Source organism: Molossus molossus, unplaced genomic scaffold, assembly GCF_014108415.1.
Source record: "Molossus molossus isolate mMolMol1 unplaced genomic scaffold, mMolMol1.p scaffold_m16_p_5, whole genome shotgun sequence".
In the NCBI taxonomy this organism is placed as follows: domain Eukaryota; kingdom Metazoa; phylum Chordata; class Mammalia; order Chiroptera; family Molossidae; genus Molossus; species Molossus molossus.
This window is the reverse complement of record NW_023425388.1, coordinates 8,786,821-8,808,302: the sequence shown is the minus strand read 5'-3', so window position 1 is coordinate 8,808,302 and position 21,482 is coordinate 8,786,821.

The following is a 21,482-nucleotide window of genomic DNA, read 5'->3' as shown; positions in this document are numbered from 1 at the left end:
CAGGTCACTGCGTATCTCGGGGCCATGACTCATCTCTATCCCTGTTACATGGAACATGACATTGTAAATATCCTCCTTCCTTTGGATTCTTCTTCCCCTTTATCTCCTTCTCTTCCTTCTGTATTTCCTCCTCCCTCTCTTCTTCCCCTCCTCTTCCCTTCTCCCTCTTCTTCCCTTTCTTTTTCCATTTCCCCCTCCTCCTCCACTGTCTTTCTTCTCCTTGTTATGATGGACACCACTTATTGGATGTTTCCTATGTGCCAAGTGTTGTGTCAAGCACCTTACCTGCAGGATCTCACGAAGTCACACAATTGATGTTATCCTCACTATTTTGCCACAAAGAGATGGAAACCTGAGTCTCGACAAAATGCTCCTGATAGCAAGGGGCTGGGATTTGACCCCAGATCTGCCTGGCTTCAAAGCCAATGTTCTTAACTGCTGTGGGCATGGCTTATTGATACCCACTCAAGTGTCTCAGTCTTAATCCTGCAGGAAACAAGCACATAGGTTTTCTTCCTGGCATGGGTTCAGTTGTCCTCAAGGCTATAACATGCCAAGGTAAACAATACCTACCCTGGCATTGTTTGATGTTCATGCAGGGTGGGTTGGTCTGATCTTGACAATGACAGCCAAGGTTCTGGGGCCCACACGAAGGGGTCCTGTCTCCGTGCTGCCCCAGCCATGGTTGGTGTGCCCGGCTGGCTTCTGGTGCAGTCTCTCTGAGGGACCCCCTGGAGCTCCTTTAAGGGCTGATGACCCCCCCACCCCAAACATTTGCTTTTCTGTGGGACCCAATATATACCCGTGCCTCACCTTGAGTAATTCTGATTCCTGGGAAAGCGTTTATGCCTACAAAACATAAACTGTGGTTTTCATTTGGTCACTATTCTTTTGACTTTAATGGATCAGTAATGCCTGTTTGAAGAGGAGTGGCTTTTATCCTTATTGAAGTAACTCATCGTGGGATGCCCTGGTAGAAAGGCCCACCCGGGCCTGACCTAGACATCATGTAAAGACATGTATGCAAGGCATAAATTCCACTTGCCAAGCCATGTGCACGACTCGGTCCCGCCACACCACGCTCAAAGCACTCCCAGATACCAGAACTGAGACGTGTGATCTTCCCCCACCAGAGGGTCACGATGGTTTTTAATCCAAGCATGAAACCAGTAGAAACTGTGTGAATAAAAACCAAGAACTGAGCCTGTTCTCCAGCAATATCTGTAACTGGAAAGCATCCGGAGAGGGCCTGGTAGCCATGGCAACAGCCGCAAGCAGAGCGGCTCTCTGGGCTCCAGGAGCTCAGGCTGGAGGCTAATCCTCTGACAAAGCCCCGCTGTGCTAGGGGCCGGGAAAGCCACGGGCTGTGACAGAGGCCACGGCGAAGCTTCAGCCCTAAGACCCGAGTGGGAAAAATGTGAGTCTTAATTTTCTCTCCATGAATGTTATTTTTTTGAGAAGATGAATGAAAGATGCTAGCAAACCTGATGACGTCCCCACGTAATGGGGGCTCCTCTCCTGAAAGGCGTCTTTGCTTCATGCCACATGTTCCCACAGGTAATGCCCATTGTCCACGGAGTTGGGACGTGTTCTTTAACTATTTCTCATTTTGGGGACAGAGGGCAGTCACCAAAGCCGTCTGGCATGTCTGAAAGGGACTGTGCCACCATCCTCTCTACAGAGCTGGTTTTAACGGAGCTGCCACCACAGCTGGTTTTGCCATCAGCTCCGTCCTCAGAAATGACATGGGATTAAAAGTAGCAGCTTTTTGGCCAGCCCGTGTGGCCCAGTGGTTCGAGCACTGCCCATGGACCGAGAGGTCCCTGTTCGATTCCCAAAGAGGGCACATGCCTGGGTTGCAGGCTTGATCCCCAGTAGGGGGTGTGCAGGAGGCGGCTGATGGATGTTTCTCACGTTGATGTTTCTCTCTCTCTCTCTAAAAAAATCAATAAAAAATATTTTTAAAATAGCAGCTTTTTGATATTAAGATTAGATGATATGTATATTAAGTCCCTTTTAATCCTGCGGCTGGTTTGTTTAAGAAGACGTCTGATTTATCTTGCATAGCTGATAAACTCCAGACAGTTGGAACTTCCTGGAGTTTCCTGTCTTCCTGCCTTGTCCTTAGAGCTGGACCAGATGCTAGAAAAGTTTAATTAAATTTCTTTTACACTTATTTGGTTTTGTGAATTTTGAATGAAAAATGCTAGCAAACCTGATGACGTCCTCACGTAATGGGGGCTCCTCTCCTGAAAGGCGCCTTTTGGATTTTAATGTTTTGTTTCAGTCAAAATGTCCCTCTGTAATCAGAGGTATTGATATCTATCTATCTATCTATCTATCTATCTATCTATCTATCTATCTATCTATCTGTAACATATATATGCCATATTATATCATATATAAATATTTATATCAATAACTTTAACTCAATATACATGAGTTGTACACAGCATATATATCAATAACTTTAACTCGGTATACATGAATTATACACTTAGGGTTCATCCACTTTGCTATTTGTATGTTGTACCTCAATAAACAAGAGTAAAAAATGATTGCCACCCATAATGCCTCTCAAAGCTCCCCATATAAAATAAAAATTTCTAGCCAATTAAGAAAAAAAAGGAATACATTTTTCATGATGCAGTTTCCAAGGTTGTCCTCTTTGGTCATGCAGTTTAAGGAGTTTTTGGTCAATGAAGATCCGTGTGTTATAAATTGAGAAGCAAATCGACCCTAAGTTAATAAGTGTTTGGGCGGGAAGTCTTGGGTCGGAGAAGAGGTGTGCTTGCACTCTGAGGAGAGAGACGTGCTTAGCTTGGCAGTTTTGCTGATGATAAAACGTCTGACTTTCAGTTCACTTCGATGTAGGGCGATGGCCGTGTTGGAAGTTGTGATGGTAAAATCCTAGGCTTTGTGGTTAGATCTTGGCTTTCCTATTTTCCAGGTGCAAGATTATGAGGGAATTATTTAACCTCTTTTAAGGTGGTCCTTGAGTTCTGTAATGGGGATAAAAATAGCACCCACCCTCTGAAAGCGGTGAGCACCGCGAGGTACCCCGAGCGGCGCTGGGTGCTGTGACGGTCGGCTTCGGCGCTGTTCACGGCCTCGGCTCCTGCTTGCTGCTCGGCCGTAGCTAAGTTCATCACGTCATATGTGTATGCTTTGGGAAACTGTTACTATTTAAGGGTATAGCCTATGGATATTTGCATAATTATGAAATAATAAAAGTATAGAAAATGGCGACAGAAGGGGCAGTTAAAGTCAGCCTAATTTTTGGCTTGTGTTTGAACTTATTCGAGACGTTGGCTTCAACTTCTGGACTTCACAGAGCACCGCAGGATCTGCTACGGGATGGGGAACTGATGCGCTCGAACACCGTGTCCTGTCTCGGTGACAGCAATGCCGTTCTTTTTCCAACAGAGGAGAGGACGCTGTTCCCCCGATAACCGTCAGCCTGGTTTCTGGACCTGGGAAAAGGGAACGCCCAGGACAGGGATTTGCAGACCAGGGTCTAAACCAGTGTCCGCTGGAGCCGTGGCCGTGGCCGTGGCCATGAAATCGGACAGCAGGGTGTCCTGTGGGTCTTAAGCTCCGGAACAGAAAGTGTTGAAGGTCTTGACTGCCTCTTCCAGGGGGTGGCTTGGGTTCTGGTTCCCAAAGTCACAAGGGTGGGATCTGCCAGAGGCTGTGTGTGAGGCCATGAATCTGGTCTCGGGGTGCGGAGAAAGGGCAGCCTGCCAACCAGCTCTCCGCTTCGTGGCTGCGTGTCCTTGGGCAGCCTTGGTGCCATCCGGAGGGCTGTGAGGAGCGCTCGCTCGGCTTAACCCACAGGGATGACGAGCGGAGGAGATGAAACATGCCCCCGGCGCCTGGCACAGCTCACGGTCTCCAAAGCCCTCAGCTCAAATTAGACATAAGTGCTTCCGAATGGGGTTTTGGGGCCTCTGACTGCCTCCAGGCTAGTGTCCCCCCTCCCTGCTGTAGCACAAATTGGGGGCATTCCCTGTGGGGCTGGCATGGGGGGGGGTGGGCACTTGTGAAAATCTGGGCTGTAAGCACAGGGTGCTGCCTCCCCCACCCCTGGGGGTCACACATGGGTGGAGTCTCCTGGGCACCTGCACTAAGGGTGGTTAGGCTCCCAGCGCCGCAGAGGCCCCTGGGACGAGACCCCGACCACCTCTAAGTAGAGACTCGATTTTATTTTGCTTGATATGCTTACCATTTCCCAATACTATTTGCTAAATAATCCGTGTTTTCCTTCATGATTTTCGCCACCGCCTTTCTCAGATATTAAATTCCCACGTAGACACGGGTTTTGCCCTGCGCTCTCTATTCTGTCTCCGTGAGGTACTTTCTCCTTTTTGTTTGGAGGTTCTAGCAGGGGAGCGCAGCTACTCGTATACCCTTGACCAAAGACCGGTCCTCTCCTCTGGGGGGAAGGTCGTCCTCTTCGACCGAGCGCGCAGCTTCGGGAGGGACGAACATGGATCGGTTGAGGGAGGAGGGGGACACCCGCCTAGCCAGCCAGATCAGCCGAATCAACCCTGGCGATCAATGGGGTGACAAATGTCGCAGCCAGATCGCCCTCACATCCGACTTTCTCCTTTTTGTCCCAACGGCTTCACTTTCTAAAAGGTGACTTAGCATTTACGGACTTTTCTCCTTCCGTCCGAATCTCAGGTAAGCTCATTGCGTTACTCAAAAACGCGCGTCCGTAAATTTCATTGTCATGGTGTCGCCTTTAGGGGTTAGTGTAGGGAGAATGACATCCTTATAGGAGTGGTTTCCCACATGAGTCATTGGCATGGCCTGTTGACTTCACACTCGTGGACAAGGGTCGGGAGTGGACCCTGAGTGCTTGACCTCGGGTATTCCTATCCCCAGAGGGGGAACATGCCCTCCGCTGTATAGCCCATCAGAATGGGCGCAGGGCCTCCAGGGGGACTGCTCGCGCTCCTGAAGTCCCCGCCTCCGCGTGCTGGGCGAGGAGGGAACCAGACCATCTACCTCTTTCTGCCTCTAGGACCCACGGACTCCACACACCTGGGTCCATCACGACTTACCGCCCTGTGCCTTTGAGCCCATTCGTGCCAGTCACCGCGAGGTGCCCTGGGGTCCCAGGTCATTCCTGCTCCCCTCATTCCCAGAGCCCACAGGTGTGCAAACATCACCTGCATTTTCTGCATTTCCTGTTCCTCCCCGACTCCGTAAGTGGTTCTATTGCACATTCTGGAGTACACTCTGCTGGACCAGAGGTGTGGGGGCAGGTATCCCTCCTGCTCCTTACGTCCCTTCAGACCTCCCTAAACTCCTTAGCTCTGAATCGCACGTCATCGTCATCGTCCCTCTCTTTTTCTACCTGTCTCTATCTCTACCTCTCTCTGTCTCAAGCTCTGACTCTGTCTGTCTCTAGCTCTCTCTTTCTCTGCCTCTATCTATCTCTTATTATAATCATCTAATGGTTGCTCTTGGTCACTTCCCCTCATTTCGCAATGACTTCAGCTCCTGGTTCCCTGACACTGTCCCCATCACTTCCCTAGTGTTAATTCTTCATGATTTCAGTGTATGTAGCTGATTTATCTAACAAGGAACTTTCTTCCAATAATTGTGTCCTGCCCCTCCACCTAAATCCCTCAACCCCATGCTTCCTACCACCCTAGACCTGTGCTGTCCAATAAGGCAGCCACTAGTCACATGAGGCTAGTTACATTTAAATCAGTTAAAAGTAAGAATAAGTAAAAACGTGGTTCCTTAGTGGCACTAGCTACTTTCAAGTGCCTGTGTCCTGCGGCTACCATGTCGGCTAGTGCATCATCCGGAGCTGGTCCCGCTGGGACGTTCTGGTGCCGCTTCGCCTGGTCCACCAGTGACTGCAGCTCCTCCACCCTCTCAGCCACACACTCTCTCTGCCCACCACCCCCTGGCTTGTCGGTCACCTCCGCCTACTACCTGAACGCTGCCATCCTCACCCCGTCAAGAACCTACACGCAAGTCACCGGCTAGAGCCTCTGTTCACTGTCCCTCAGCCTTCCTGAGCCCTTCCCCTCTCCTCCCTCACTGCCGTTCCGGCTCCAACACGGAAGTCCTCGGCTCGCACCTTCTCCACTCCCCCACTTCTCATGCTTTCCTGTGCTGGCTCCACGAAACCCAACCCGGTGAACTCCCGCGGGCCATGTCTTTGTCTGCACCCCCCCCACAGAGCGGAGCTGGAGAAAAGCACACAACCACACTCGGGGTCTCACTTAACTGCACGACCATAAACATGCAGGGGGTGCTAACGCTCTCTGCAACTCCACAGCGCTGCGCTTTCCTGGTCCCCGGGCAGAATTATTCTCCTGGGCGTCATTTCAGATGTCCTCTGTCCTCAGTCCCCACCATCCTCTCCTCCATCCTCGCTCTCAGCTGATGGCGTTGCTTCCTTCCTCATGGCAAACAGAGGGAACACCCCCCACTACCCTCCCCCCACCCGCGCCTGTGGCCATGTCCCCTGCTGTCCCTCCTGCAGAGGTTCAGAGGAACTGTATGCTCCTGGAGCAGATGAGTTCTGCTTGTATCTGGGACCCATCCACTGTCCCCCATTCAAGGATATTGCTGCCAAAGTCTTCCCTTCCTTTCCATCACTTATCTTTTTGTTTTAATGTTTTTATTGATTGTTTTTAGAGAGAGGAAGGGAGAGAGACATAGAAACATGGCCGCCTCCTGCACGCCCCCTACTGGGGATCGAGCCCACAACCTGGGCATGTGCCCTGACCAGGAATGGAACCAGGACCTCTCAGTCCATGGGACAACGCTCAATCCACTGAGCCACACCAGCCGGACACTTCTTATTGGCTCCTAAACACACAAGGTTTTTTTATTTTTGCCCATTAAAAAAAAAATCTGTTGCATTTCCCCACCAAGCTTCTGCCGCTTTCCTTTCTCCCACGGATGCGGGGTCCGACAGCCTGGACATGTTGGGGCATGTCTCTCTTTCCCGTGTTTGCTAACTTGGGGAAGGAGTCACTGTGTTCTGCCCTGGTCTTCGTGTGGCGGGGTCCTTCCTCCCGGGTTCGCTGCCCCTCCTCTGGTCCGTGGATTCTGGGTCTGGGGATTGGCTCAGGTACAGAAACCGGGCAGAGGACGCGACGGCCCCCAGTCTCCTGCTCACCCATCCGTGATTCCTTTCGGTCGTATATACTGAGCAATGCTCCCGCTGCTGCCCGGTTACCTTGCCTTGGGAGCAGCAGCTCTAACGACCTCTCCACAGCTCTGCCCGGGCCAGGCCGCCACGGCTGCACCCTGGGCTCACCGCTCACCGCAGTGATCACACGGGCTCCGACGGTGACGTGGCCGATTGGCCTCTGCTATTTTGGGATTCCATTATCCCGTTGCAACCACATGCCCTCCTCTTCTATGGCCGACAGTGGCTTTCAGGGAGAGCCACCCCTGAGTTTTTTAACAGTGATTACCCCTCTCACTGGTGCGTTTACGTTGATTTAATAGAGGCATGGTCCTCGGGCCTTCCCGTGGGGCACAGCCAGCTGCAGGGAATTTTGGCTCAGCAGTGAATCCGCACGGTCACCCCGTTCTCGGAGCCTCCTGCTCCCTCCCTCCCCCACCCTCCGTGATGTTCCGACACTTCTGCTTCACCTGTATCTTCAGGTTTCCAAAGGTCAACCTAGCAGTTTTCAAATCGCTGTTTTTCAGGGCAGTTTTAGGTTTCCAAAAGAAAAAAAAACTGAGCAGAAAGTGGAGTTCTTTCATGTCCCCTCCTCCTGCTCGCCACCAGTTTCTCCTACTAATAACATCTGATGTTAGTGTGGCACATTTGTTACAGCTGATGAGCTAATATTGATACATTATTTATGAACGAAAGAGCACAGCTTACATCAGTGTTCTTGTGTTGAGCAGGTCATTTACAGTCTACTCCACTTATGCATGTTTGGGGGGTCAGCTAGAGGTTTGGGCCGTTTAGACACTTCATTTGGGGCTCCCCTCTCTGACTTATCTCTGGGGCTCCCTTCTCATTATTCAGCGGCTGTGCCTTCCCTGAACCCTGTCCTTCGTTTTTTAGGGTGCAACATTTCTTTTGTTATTCCTCACCTGAGGATGTTTTTCCATTGACTTTTAAATTATTTTTTTATTTTTTTTAATCCTCATCCAAGGATATTTTCCATTTATCTTCAGATAGAGTGGGAGGGGGAGAAAGAAAAACATCGATGTGAGAGAGAGACATTGATCGGCTGCCTCCCTCACGACCCCGACCAGGGCCAGGGACCAAACTACAACCAAGGAATGTGTCCTTGACCAGAATTGAACCTATGACTCTTTGGTCCATGGGCCGATGCTCAAACCACTTAGCTAAACCAGCCAGGGCTTTCCATTGACTTTTTTTAGATAGAGTAGAAGGAAGGGAGGGAGGGAGAGAGACAGAGAGAGAAACATTGATGTGTCACACATCGATTGGTTGCCTCCTGCATGGCCCTGACTGGGGCTGGGATCGGACCTGCAACCCAGGTATGTGCCATTGCCTGGGAATTGCACCCAAGACCCCTCATCCGCGGGCTGATGCTCTGACCGCTGAGAAAACCAGCCGGGACTGGGCTGCAGCATTGAGTTTTAGCTGCCTGATGAGGTGCCGACTTTAGTTTTGAAGTCATTTTAAGGCCATCAAAACTGGAATCTCATTCTCTGCTAACCTTTTTTCCAGGTTTCAATATTTTCCTGAGTGGACCTGTTTTCTGTGCTCGCTAGTGTCTTCTGATCATTTTTTGGTAGTACATTGTTCAGAGTTCATTTCTCTCAGATAGAATGGATTTGCCAAACCAATTAATTCCGTTATAGTTAACTTCTGAGGACACTGTCAAAGTGGCTGCATTTTTTTTTTTACATTTAAATTTTGGAAATTTTGGGCCATTATTTCTTCCATTATTTTTCTGCTTCCTCTTCTATCTTCACTCTTTCTGAGACTCATGACATGTGGGTCGTCATGCTTGACAGTTTCTCAGTCGGTCTTCAAATCGCAGGATCTTCCTTCTGCTCTCAAGTCTGTTGCCAAGTACTTCTGGTGACAGTTTCGTCTCAACTGTTGAACTTTTCACCTCCAATTGTTTATTATTTATTTATTTATTTAATCCTCATCCGAGGACATTTTTCCATTTTTTGTTCAGATAGAGTGGGAGGGAGAGAGAGAGAGAGAAACATCGACGTCAAAGGGACACATCGAGTGGCTGCCACCTGCACGACCAACCAGGGCCAGGGAAAACTGCAACCGAGGTACATGCCCTTAGCGGGAACCGAACCCGGGTCTCTCTGGACCGCAGGCCGACGCTCTAACCGCTGAGCCAAACTGGCCAGGGCTATTTTGTTTTTTATTTATACTTATCTCCTTACTGAAAAATCTCTATTTATTGATTCATCATCATAATTTCCTTTAAGATTTTTTTTTTTTTTTATCCTCATCCGAGGACATTTTTCCATTTTTTGTACAGATAGAGTGGGAGGGAGAGAGAGGAAGAGAGAGAGAGGGAAACATCGATGTGAAAGGGACACATCGAGTGGCTGCCACCCACACGACCAACCAGGGCCGGGGACAAACTGCAACCGAGGTACATGCCCTTAGCGGGAACCGAACCCGGGTCTCTCCGGACCGCAGGCGGATGCTGTAACCGCTGAGCCAAACCGGCCAGGGCCCTTTAAGGTTTATACACACAGTTTTCTTTAGTTCTCAAATATATTTATAATAATTGCTTTGAAGTCTTTGTCAGCTAAACCCAATATTTGCCAACACTCAGTGACCATTTATTGCCAATTTTTCTCCCCTGGACTATGAGTCATTGTTTTATTGGCGTGTCTTATAATTTTTTGTTGAAAACTTATCTTACATTATATATTTTTTCTACTTTGGATTCTTATTTTCCTCCTGAATGTTTGTAATAGTCACCCCCCCCCCCGCCCAGTTCCTTTGTTAGTGATGTATTTGGGCTAACTCAGTGAAATCTGCATTTTCTCCTGTGGAATTCAGCTGCTGATGAATATACTTCAACATTTTTTGTTGTTGTTTCAAAGCCCAGTGTCCTAGGGTTCACCTCTCCGTCTGTGCAGCTTAGAGGTCAGCCAGTGAGGCTACACAAATGAACAATATTCATGATAGAATATTGAGCACAATATTTGAGCACAAGTTTTCTTCTCTAAAAGTCTCTGTGTTGATGTTCAAGGTTGAGGAAAACAAGTGTTAGTGGGGCCCCAAGTAGGAAATGAATCAATGAAAACATACATTTGAAAAAATGTATTGAAATATAATATGCATTCAGACAAGAGCTCTTGTCCAAGTGCTCAGTGCAATGGATTTTTATGCACAGAGCACACCCATGAACCAGAACTCAGATTAAGACACAGAACATCACCAGAAACCCAGGAACTACCCCTTCCGGGCACTTGTATGCTGCTAGGGCGACTACTGTCTTGACTGCTAGCCGGGGAGATGAATTCTGTCTGTGCCTGTGTCAGCAGACTCTTACAGTTATCTTCTCTTTGCTGCCTGAATTTTCTCAACACCTTGTTTGCGAGATTCACTTACATTTATTGCATCTTGTAGATAGTTCATCCTTCTTGCCGGATGGAGTTTCATTGCTTGGAGCGGATGGTTTGAAAAGCACTCGATACCTAAGCACTCCCAAGTTTACAACAGCAGAACATAAACATGTTGCTCCTTGGACCCAGATGATGTGCAGATTTTGATAACCGGAAGAGAAGGAAACAAACAGACAAACTAGATCAGACCACGGTCCAAACATTGTATTACAGGGTCTACGAGTTGTCTGCGGCATTTATTATATAATTTTATTTTCTCCTTTCTTATGCTTGCCCTCTGAATCCTGGTCATCTTGATACAGCGCTTTTGGGGAGGGATTTCTATATATGCTTATTTTATTTTTATTAAAATATAGTTTAAAAAAACCATACCTACAACATTCGTTTGACCACTAATTATCTCTTAAAGCTATTTCCTCTGGTTAACGCACAGGAGGGGTGGTGGTCACGGTTGGTCAGTACTAAGGAACCACAGAAAGAGTGGATAGGTTCCCTGCACAAAAAGCATCACACAGTGTGAGTCGGGGATCCAGAAAGGAACAGGGCTCTGGATTGAAAAAATAAAAAAGGTGAAGATGAGTGGGGAAAACCTCTCCAATTCTGCTGTCATACCACTTCCTTCTCCCAAAGTGCCCCAGAATCCGGCCGCTCGCCGTGCACATCCTGGAGGGGGAGGTGGTAGAGGGAAGGACTTCTCTCCTCCCAGCACCGCTTCTTCGCTCTCATCCATCTGGGAAATGCTGTAGACCAGGAGTGGAGGGACCGTGAGGTGGGGTGGGGCAGGAGGAGACGGGGAGAAGAAATCCAAATATTGGTGAGAAATGAAGGAATGATGATTGCGGCTGACTTTAGAATTTTGGAAGTGTGGTTTCTATTTATTGTTTATAAATATATCCTGAAAAAACAAAATATGTACAGACTTGGAAACCACTTGATGGACACGTCTATTTTAATTTTGGGTGAAAGGGGAGAACTCTCCCGTGGAATACACAGAACTTCTTTTTGCACTGGAATAAATAACTAGAAACTTGGGCAAGTGTCCGGCCTGTTTGCAGACGACAGAGGGTGTCCACTCATAATAAGGAGACTAGAGGAAACTGAAATATAAACTACTCTGGAACCCAACACACAGATTACAAAGTGACTGTCTTGCTCTGAGGCAACCCTCTCTGCGGCTGGGCAGCTGCTCCGCCCCGTCGCACGGGGACGGGCGAGTTTCATTCACACTCAGGCTTTCTACATGCACACGGTACATTGATTGGATTCACCTGGCAAATTCATACAACTCTTAGCAGAACCTCTTCTTGCCTTCACAGAAGCAAGAGAGCCCCAAACTACTCTCCGAGAAATGGTATTTCAGAAAATGGCCTTTTTCTTGGAGAAACAGCAAAATTAATGATTTATGTGACCCTATAGGAATAATGCACAGAAGACAAGAAAGCATTCTTTTAAACAAAAAAAAGTTTTTATTGATGTTTTTAGAGAGAAAGGAAGGGAGAGAGAGAGAAATATCGATGTGAGAGAGAAACATCAATAGGCGGCCTCCTGCACGGCCCCTTCTGGGGATTAAGCCCCAAACCCAGGCATGTGCCCTGACTGGAATCGAACTGCAACCTCCCAGTCCATGGGATGATGCTCAATCCACTGAGCCCCACTGGCTGGGTGACCATAGGCATTCTTAAACCTGAAATACTCTTGCAGGTAGCAAGCCTGCAGTAAATCATGGCTATTTAAGAGGAATAGAAATGGAGTTTTAAAATGTGGAGAGGTAAAGTCTAAAGTATTACTATAAACATTAATACCAAGCCAAGCATTTAAAATGCTTTCTTTTGGCCCAGCTGGTTTGACTCAGTGGATTGAGTGTCGTCCCATGGACTGAGAGGTCCGGGTTTGATTCCCAGTCAGGGCACATGCCTGGGTCGTCCCCAGTAGGGGGCGTGCAGGAGGCAGCTGATGGATGGTTCTCTCTCACATCAATGTTTCTCTCTCTCTCTCCTTTCCTCTCTCTCTCAAAAAACCAATAAAAACGTATTAAGAAATGCTTTCTTCTATAAAGCAGCATCTCCTTGTTGAACAGACGTGGCGACAGCAAAGCTCCCTCGGCGGCAGGCACACCTCGCTCCTCTCGTCGTGGCTGCCGAAGTCATTGAAGAATCTATTTCAGTCAATAACTCATAACTGATTAAATAGAAAATTCGCAGTTATTTTATGTCTTAAAACTTTGTTACCAGAGACAAAACACTTTGGGGGCATGAAAGAAAAGCAGGTTCAGAAGATACCTGCAAAATAAACAGTTAATCCAAGTCTGGGAAAGTCTGCGATGTTAGAAGATCGAAGGGCAGGGCAGGCTGGGCAGCTGCTCTGCTGACCTTCGCCGACCTTCGCCGACCTTCACGGGCCCACACTGGATGTGGCTCTGGGGTCCATCCAGGACTGGGGAGAAACTTGTCCCTGAACCCCAGAGTCACACAGTCTCCCACCTTCGGGAGGTGACCCCAGGGCTGGGCTGGGCTCCCACACTGCTCCCCAGGTTCCCTCCAAGCCTCTTCCCAGGCCCCAGGCCCCGTTTCCCCCTCCTCCTTTAACCCCAATGCTGCCCACCTCGGTCAGCTTATGAAAATGGGGGCCCCTCACCCATCTGCACTTGGCCTGCACTCAGAGTCCCAGCTACACTAAGTCAAGTGTTTAACGCAGTGCCTGGCACTGTGACAGCGGCACATAGGATCAGGACCGACGCCTGGGGCCACGCAAGTTCACCCCCACAGCCTGCAGCAGCCTGGCCCTGTCTGCGGGGCCCGAGGAGCGACGGCCTGGGTGACAGGGAAGGGTCCGCACAGCGGTCCAGTCGGGAGCCGTGCAGCCGAGGGCCGCGGTGCCCGTAGCGGGCTTTCCGCCCCGTCCGAGTTCCTCTCATCTCAGGGCGCCGGCTCCCAGCCCCAGAAGGCCTGGCGTTGTTCCCCAGAACCGGGGCTCCCTCTCAGCTCCAGCTCCGGAGTCCTCTTCTCCTCTCCTCTCGGCGTGTCTTCCTCCTTGTCGTGCGCCCCGTGTTTCCTACCGCGCTGGGGAAGGGCTGGTCTCTCATGAATACCCAGCCAGCCAGGACTGCCTGTCCACAGAGCTGCCAGCCTCTGGGGCCTCGGTTCTTCTCATCTGATTCTGTCGTTGGGCGCTGAAGGCAGCTTCTGCCAGATCCCAGGGACTTTCAGGACGGAAGGGAGCTGGGAGGTGTGTTCTGGGTTGAATAGGGTCCTTCCCAAATTCATATGTTGAAATCCTGACCCCTTTTGCTTCAGAAAGTGTCTGTTTTTGGACATAGGGTTTATACCAAGATAAAATTAGGTCATTACAGAGGTCCCAAATCCAGCATGACTGGTGTCCTTATAAAAAGGGTAAAGTCTGGAGACAGACATGCTCATTAGAATTTTCGGTTTCAATGAAGACTGTAGCAGAGAAACGCTCCCATCGCAGGGCCCACGGGTCCAGGGCTGTTCCTGGTGGTGGGCGTGGCGTCTGCAGCCTGGTGCTGGTCCGCAGGGCTTGGGGATCTCAGGGGCATGTGCACTTTCCATGTTTTGGTGCAACTATGGGAAAGATCGTGGGCCGCTTTGCTTTCATCCCCAAACGCCCCTTTTATAGCTCAGTGATCATGAAAGTGGCTTCCCACCTTTATGTTCTCGTATTGGAAGTTTTGAATATGATCTCTTTTCATTGGTCACAGACTTTTCAAATTATTGTCTTGGCATCCCCTTGATTTAGTCTCTTGTCTGTACACAACTTTCCCTACTTTCTAGATTTTTCTTCTTTTTATTTTTAAAAAGATCTTAAAATTCAGTGATTTGACTGTAGATTCTTTTGTTGTGGTGGTTGTTAATCTTCACCTGAGGATATTTTTCCATTGCTTTTTGGATAGAGTGGAGAGAGGGAGGGAGGGAGAGAGAGAGAAACATCGATGTGAGAGCGAGACATCGATAGGTTGCCTTCCACGCAACCCTGACCAGGGCGGGGGATCGAACCTGCAGCTGAGGTACGTGCCCTGGACCTGAAATGGAACTTGCCACCCTTTAGTCCTTAGGCTAGTTCCCTTTAACTGTTGAGCGAAACTGGACAAGGCTGACTGTAGATTTTTTTAAAAATTGATTTTAGAGAGAGAGGAAGGGAGAGGGAGAGAGAACATTGATTGGTCGCCTCCGGCATGCCCTCCACTGGGGATCGGGCCCACAACCCGGGCATGTGCCCTGACCAGGAATCAAGCCGGCAACCTCTTAGTGTATGGGTTGACACTCAACCACTGAGCCACACCAGCTAGGCTTGAACGTAGATTCTCACGAGGGATATTTACCTATCAGGAATAGAAGTTCTGGAAAAATGAAACAATGCTTCTGAACTCACAAGTAACACTAGATGGAGAGGCATCTGGAGAAGACAGAGGCTGCACAGAAAGGTCTTTGAGCTCAGCCTTGAGAAATAGTGTGCAAGGGCTGGTGGGGCAGCTGCTCCATCCGAGTGGAAGGAAACTCTGGCAGGGACCTGTCAGAAGAGGGTCAGAAGAAGTGTGCAGCGTTCCGCCGGGAAGATGCTTTCGAGCCACACGAGGAGAGAAGCCAACAGAATTGCTCAGTCCGTGGTCTACCAAGAGGTCCTTTGGTTGGAAAGAGCAGAACAACATATAAAAGGAAGTGGAGCTAGGGGAGCTGAGAAGACAGTCAGAAAGTCTAATGAGCATGTAAATGAGGAATACATGCTCCACTCCAGACCAGCCGTATCACAGAGGGTTCCTCAGAGCTCCGGCCGGGCACCTTTGAGGACTCACGGCCGTGGGAAAGGGGCTGGGACCAGAGAGTCTCTGGACGGGTAATGATCAAGTCCATCCCTGCTGGCTTCCAGAACAGCTTGTGACAGATGCTTTCTGAACATTTACCAGAGGAGATAGTGACCAACGAGTGCTGAGGTCCCTAGTGAACAAAACCACAACCAATTAGCTTCATCTTTCTGCTTGTTTTCAATTAGCAATACTTTATACGTGTTTTCAGCTCATTCACATGCTGACTGTTTCTCACGGAAATACTTCTCAATAAGGTGGAGAAGTGGGGGAATGTGAGGCTCGAGGCTGGAAGGTCGGTCTTAACTGATGAAGGACTGTCCTCAAATCGAGTTGATCAAGGACATGGCCCCCGGGTGAAGCGCTGTGATCTTGGGCCACAGGTCTCTGTCCTGGGATGCACTTCTGTTGTCAATCATGCAGATGAAGACTTAGTCGATTTGCTTATGACAATGTAGAGTCCCTACAAGCTGTCACTGGGTCTTTCAGAAATTCATGTCCCACATGAGGCTTTAGCCAATGCCTTGCACATAGTGGACCATCAGTAAGTATTTGCTGAATGAATAATTGAAAAAAAACAGGTGCATGTGAATTAAATTTGCAAATCTTTCTCTCTCTCTCTCTCTCTCTCTCTCTCACACACACACACACACACACACACACACACACGTGGAAATTCCCATTAGATACTCAAGAGGAAATGTTTATCTGAACACTGGGACATTTGCCAAGAACCAATATAAGATTAAAAAAAGAATTTCTGCTTTATTGTATTGTTCTCTCCCCCCCCGTGCTATGCCAATGAGAAAGAACTGGAGACTTAACTGACAAGGAGTTAAAAATGGGACAAAACAGGGCAATGGAAAAGCTCAGGCCACATTGATAGACGGGGGCATCCAAGTGGTACCGTCATTATCTGTGGTGGACAGATCACACCTAGAGTATTGTGTCCATCTGTATGTGTGACATGTTTTCAGAAGGAATGCCCAGATTGGACCAGAAATGGGCAACTGGAAGTCATCATAACACAGGACTGGTTAAAAGGATGAGGAGCACCGAACAGAGGAGAAGAGGAACTTGGAGGTGAACCTGTTGCCGGAGTAGCATAGGGTAGTGCTGGCCCGTGGACCCACAGTGTGCAGCTTCACTGACGGGATTCGAAAAACTGAGGACTTCCAGGACCCAACCCAAGATCCTGTCCAGCTCTATGAGTCAATTACAAGATAAGGGAGAGGTGCCTAGCCGGTGTGGCTCAGTGGCTGAGCATCGACCCATACACCAAGAGGTCGCGGGTTTGATTCCCGGTCAGGGCACGTGCCCAGGTTGTGGGCCAAACCCCCAGTGGGAGACATGCAGAGGTGGCCAATCGATGTTCTCTCTCATTGATGCTTCTATCTCTCTCTCCCTTCCTCTCTCTCCAAAATCAATAAAGAAAAAATTAATAAAAAAAAAGATAAAGGAGAGGCATTTTCATAGGTCATCATGCAGAATCAGGTATACGTAATCCTTCAGAACATCACTGCACAGGAGTCAGTGGGGGGTCCAGGTAGAACAGGTGGAGGAAGCAGAGTGACTCAATTCAAAAAACCAAACCAAACGCGCAGCCGGGCCCAGTGGCGGCAGGTGTGATGAGGAAGGAGACACACATGCGCGGAGAGCTCTCTGCCCTGGAGGTGTCGAGGTCGACTTCGGATCGCCGAGATGCAATGAAACTATTCCGGAGTGGGCAGGAAAGTTAACTTAGAAAAACTTGAAGCTTCTTTCATTCATTCAACAACTATTTAAAGTGCAAGTACTACAAGGCTAAGGACAAAGAGCTGAATGAGAACAAGCCATGCCCTGTCGGAGTTCACGTTCTATGATTTAATGATGTCAGCAAAGTCCAGACTCGAAGAACGCCAAGGTCGGAGATGGAAATCACGTGGAGACAAGTTAGACACGAATGTGTTCCCACTTTCCCGGCAGAGAGTCACGTTGAAAGAGAAGAAATAGGGAAATGGAATTGGGGAGTGAATGGGGCCAGAAATGTTGGCAAGCCTGTTAGTGTTGATGTGCTTTAATGAAACGAACTCACGATGCTTCATCAGCTCACAGATGGCCGCTGGGCAGGCTGGTGGTCCGAGAAGCGAAACACACGGCCGCATCTTCTTTCACGTACTGGCCTCGTCGGGGGTTTCTGCAGGCAGTTAAGTTTGGGGAAGGATGTGGCCTCCGTGAGGTTTCGGGGGCGTCCTCTGCGTGTCAGTCAGAGTAAATGTAAATTCACACGTCCCCTTGCTCCCAGTGGTTAGCTTAGCATTGTTATAAGAACGGATCAAATTCTACGATTTAAATAAGTAGCGTAGGACTCCAGAGAGCACTCTGGTATTAGTTTTGGATTTAATGTTAGATTTTAAAAATCTTAAAAAAAATGCTCAGGTCAGGACTTCAATTCTGTCACTGAAGTGATCCATATACACTGAAATTTAAAAAAAAACCCCACAAAACTCTAGAAATATTGGACAACAACAAAGACCTTCTCACTGCAAGAGCGAGCTCACAAGAAATAGAGGTGATATCTAAAGAAATAATGGCTGAGAATTCTCTTGTCTCGTGGATGGACACAAATCCTTAGATTCAGGAAGCCTGATGAGACCTGAGGAGGGTAAGTAAAAATAAATAACAGCTAGATACGTGGAAACGACACTGCAAAACACCAAAGACAAAGATCCTCAAGGTAACAGGGAGCTCAGTCAGTAACATACAAAGAGACAAGTGAGACGCCCTCAGACTTTCAACTGCAGCAATAATTCAGAAGACAACCCAGTAATGATAAAAATAATAGCTAACTTTATTTGGCATTATTATGGGCTAAGTGCTTTCCATTTCCTGTCTCATTCAATCTTGACAATGCCCTGTAAGGTAGGACAGGAATTATTATCCCCACGCTGCCCATGAGGGAGCTGAGCCCAGTCTCTGAGTGATGGGCAAAGCCAGGGCTGCACCACACAGGAACACTTCAAATAGCTGAGAGCAAACGACCTTCAGCTTAGACTTCTACACCTGACTAGGAGTCACTGAAGACTGAGTGAAAGATAAGACATGTTCACACAAATAAAAGGGAGAGAAGTAAGTACACCCTTACTGTAAAGGACTTCTAAAAATAAGAGCATGAACTATATAAAGTAAAAGTAATGATGGCTAGCCCGGCTGGTGTGGCTCAGTGGATGGAGCATCGTCCCATGGACTGAGAGGTCCTGGTTCCATTCCTGGTCAGGGCATGTGCCCAGGTTGCAGGCTCAATCCCCAGTAGGGGGTGTGCAGGAGGCAGCCAATCGAAGTTTCTCACATTGATGTTTCTATCTCTCTCTTCACTTCGTCTCTAAATAGGCAATCAAAAAATATTTTTAAAAAAGTAATGATGGCTTGTTTTGGGCTCTAAATGAAGGGAAGGTGGGATGCAAGATGGCATGGCTGTAAGGCTTGGGAGTTGGGGGACGGGACTCCCCTTTGTGAGGTCTGCCTTCCACGGTGGACCAGAGAGTGGATTAACTTTGGACTTATGTCGTGTAAACCTAGTCTAATTTTAAGGTTAACCACCCAAAGAATAGAAAGAGACAGCATGCTTTCCAAACTACAGTTGCCGCTTGAACAATGCCCTCCACATAGTCGAAAATTCACATATAACTTTTTTTTTTTATCCTCACCCGAGGACATTTTTCCATTTTTGTTCAGATAGAGTGGGAGGGAGAGAGAGGAAGAGAGAGAGAAAGAGAGAGAGAGAGAGAGAGAGAGAAAGAGAGAGAGAGAGAAACATCAATGTCAAAGGGATGCATCGAGTGGCTGCCTCCCTCATGATCCCAACCAAGGGATGGAGATCTTTGTAAGGGACTGTCCACCCGGAGTGCGCCCCCAGCACTGTCCATGTCCACACAGGAGAGAGTCTTGCTCCTGTGTGTCCTCTGATATTCACATGTGTGGAGAGTAAGACAAAAACCATATTTCTTACTAAATATGTGGGAATCCCTGAACTTAGCCTTTCACCCAGGCCCCTCAAAGACCCCAGCCTTCCACACCTGCGCAGACCTGCTCTCACGAGTGGGAGATCTATTCTGCCTCCTGCAAAAATCCAGGTAGTCCGCCCCTTTTGTTTTTAACTTTACATGACATGACTAATCATAACGAGGTTTTAGTCAGCAATGAAGGATTTAAATAAATCTTTACCTACATTTTAACCCCGCTGCTCTGGCTCTCAGCCCCTCCCACGTTGAGTCATTCACCCCTCCCTCCTCACCTGGCACTCCGCATCCATTCTCACTGGACCCGAGGCCTCGGGGTGGGTAGCAGCCTGCCCAGCTTATGAGCTTGTATACAAAAGGGCCTTGGCTTTAGATTAATTTTATATGCCTCTCCCATTCTGTCAATACATAATTGTATTTAATCTCCTTTCTCTACTTGGCAAACCTTTATCTAAATTGATGCCTGTCCAGTACTCCCTACTTTATCACAGGAGTGGTGTAATTGACCCTTCTGTGATTCTCTTTTTGCCTGGAGGCAGTCTGTCCCACTGTGTGTCTGGCCAAGCTCTGCTGTGGAGTAAGTCAGCCCAGAGACAAGGCAGGTGGGTGCCCAGGTGACGTCGAGGCACGGAGCTCACAGGCTGTTCCTGACCTGGCAGGGCCACGGCTGTGGGGGCATGTTCCAGGGGGGGCGTCGTGCCAGGACTGGAGGGATTAGTAGGTTCATCTGCTGGAATCAGAACAGAGCCTTTAGCCTTCAGAACTGAGGGGCAATATGATCCGAGTGGAAATGGGGGAAATGGGCTCGGACATCCCCGTTTTGGCAGCTCAGCCCTAGTTTGTGGCCATTGTCTCAATGTCCCTGCCTGAACACTTGTGCACCGGCATCTATTATTTGCAGGTGGGAAAGGTCAGGGGCCTTTATTTATTTTATTTTTTTTATTCTCATCGGAGAAAACTTATTTTCCATTCTTTAAGTCAGCAGAGCAGGAGGGAGAGAGAGCAATAGAGCAGAGAGAAACCATTGGTGTGAAAGGGAACATCATGTGGCTGCCACCTGCAGTACCCAACCAGGGCCGGGGACCAGACTGCAACAATGGACGTGTCCTTAGCGGGACCAAAATCAAGGTCTCTCACTCCTGGACCACAGGCTGATGCTCTAACGGCTGAGCCAAACCCGCCAGGGCATACCACAGCTTTTTTATCCATTCCTTTACTGATGGACATTTGGGCTGTTTCCAGATCTTAGCTATTGTGAATAGTGCTGCTACGAACATGGGGTTACATATATTGTTTCTGATTGGTGTTTCAGGCTTCTTAGGGCATATTCCTAGAAGTGGGATAACGAGGTCAAATGGAAGTTCAATTTTAAATTTTTTGAGGTAACACAATATTGTTTCCATAGTGGCTGCACCAGTCTGCATTCCCACCAGCAGTGTACTAGAGTACCCCTTTTCTCCACACCCTCGCCAACACTTGTTGTCTGATGACTTGTTGAGGGCGGCCATTCTGACATGAGGTGATACCTCATTGTTGTTTTATTTGCATCTCTCTGATGATTAGTGATGTTGAGGCATTTCTTCATATGTCTCTTAGCCATTTGTATGTCCTATTTGGAGAGGTGTCCTATTTAGTTCCTCTGCCCATTTTTTAATGTGGGTCCTCTTGTCTTCTTTGTTGAGTTGTCATGACGCAACTCTCTATGTATTGGAAATTAAACCCCTGATCTGATATATCCATTGGAACAATAATGCTCTCACATACAGTGCATTGTTTTTCCATTTGATGAGTGTATCTTTGGCTGTGCAGAAGCTTATGAGTTTGATGTAGTCCCATGTTTCATTTTCTCCTTATTTCATGTTTGCCTTAGGTGATGTATCATTAAACATGCGTTGTGTAGGATGTCTGAAATTTGTTGCCGACATTGTCATTCTAGGATTTTTATGGATTCAGAGTCACATTTAAGTCCTTTTGATCCATTTTGAGTTATGATTGTGTACGGTGTAAGGGACATTGAAGTTCCAGTTTCATTTTTGCAACACCAATGTAATAAAGCAGGCTGTCTTACTCACTGTATGGTTCTTGCC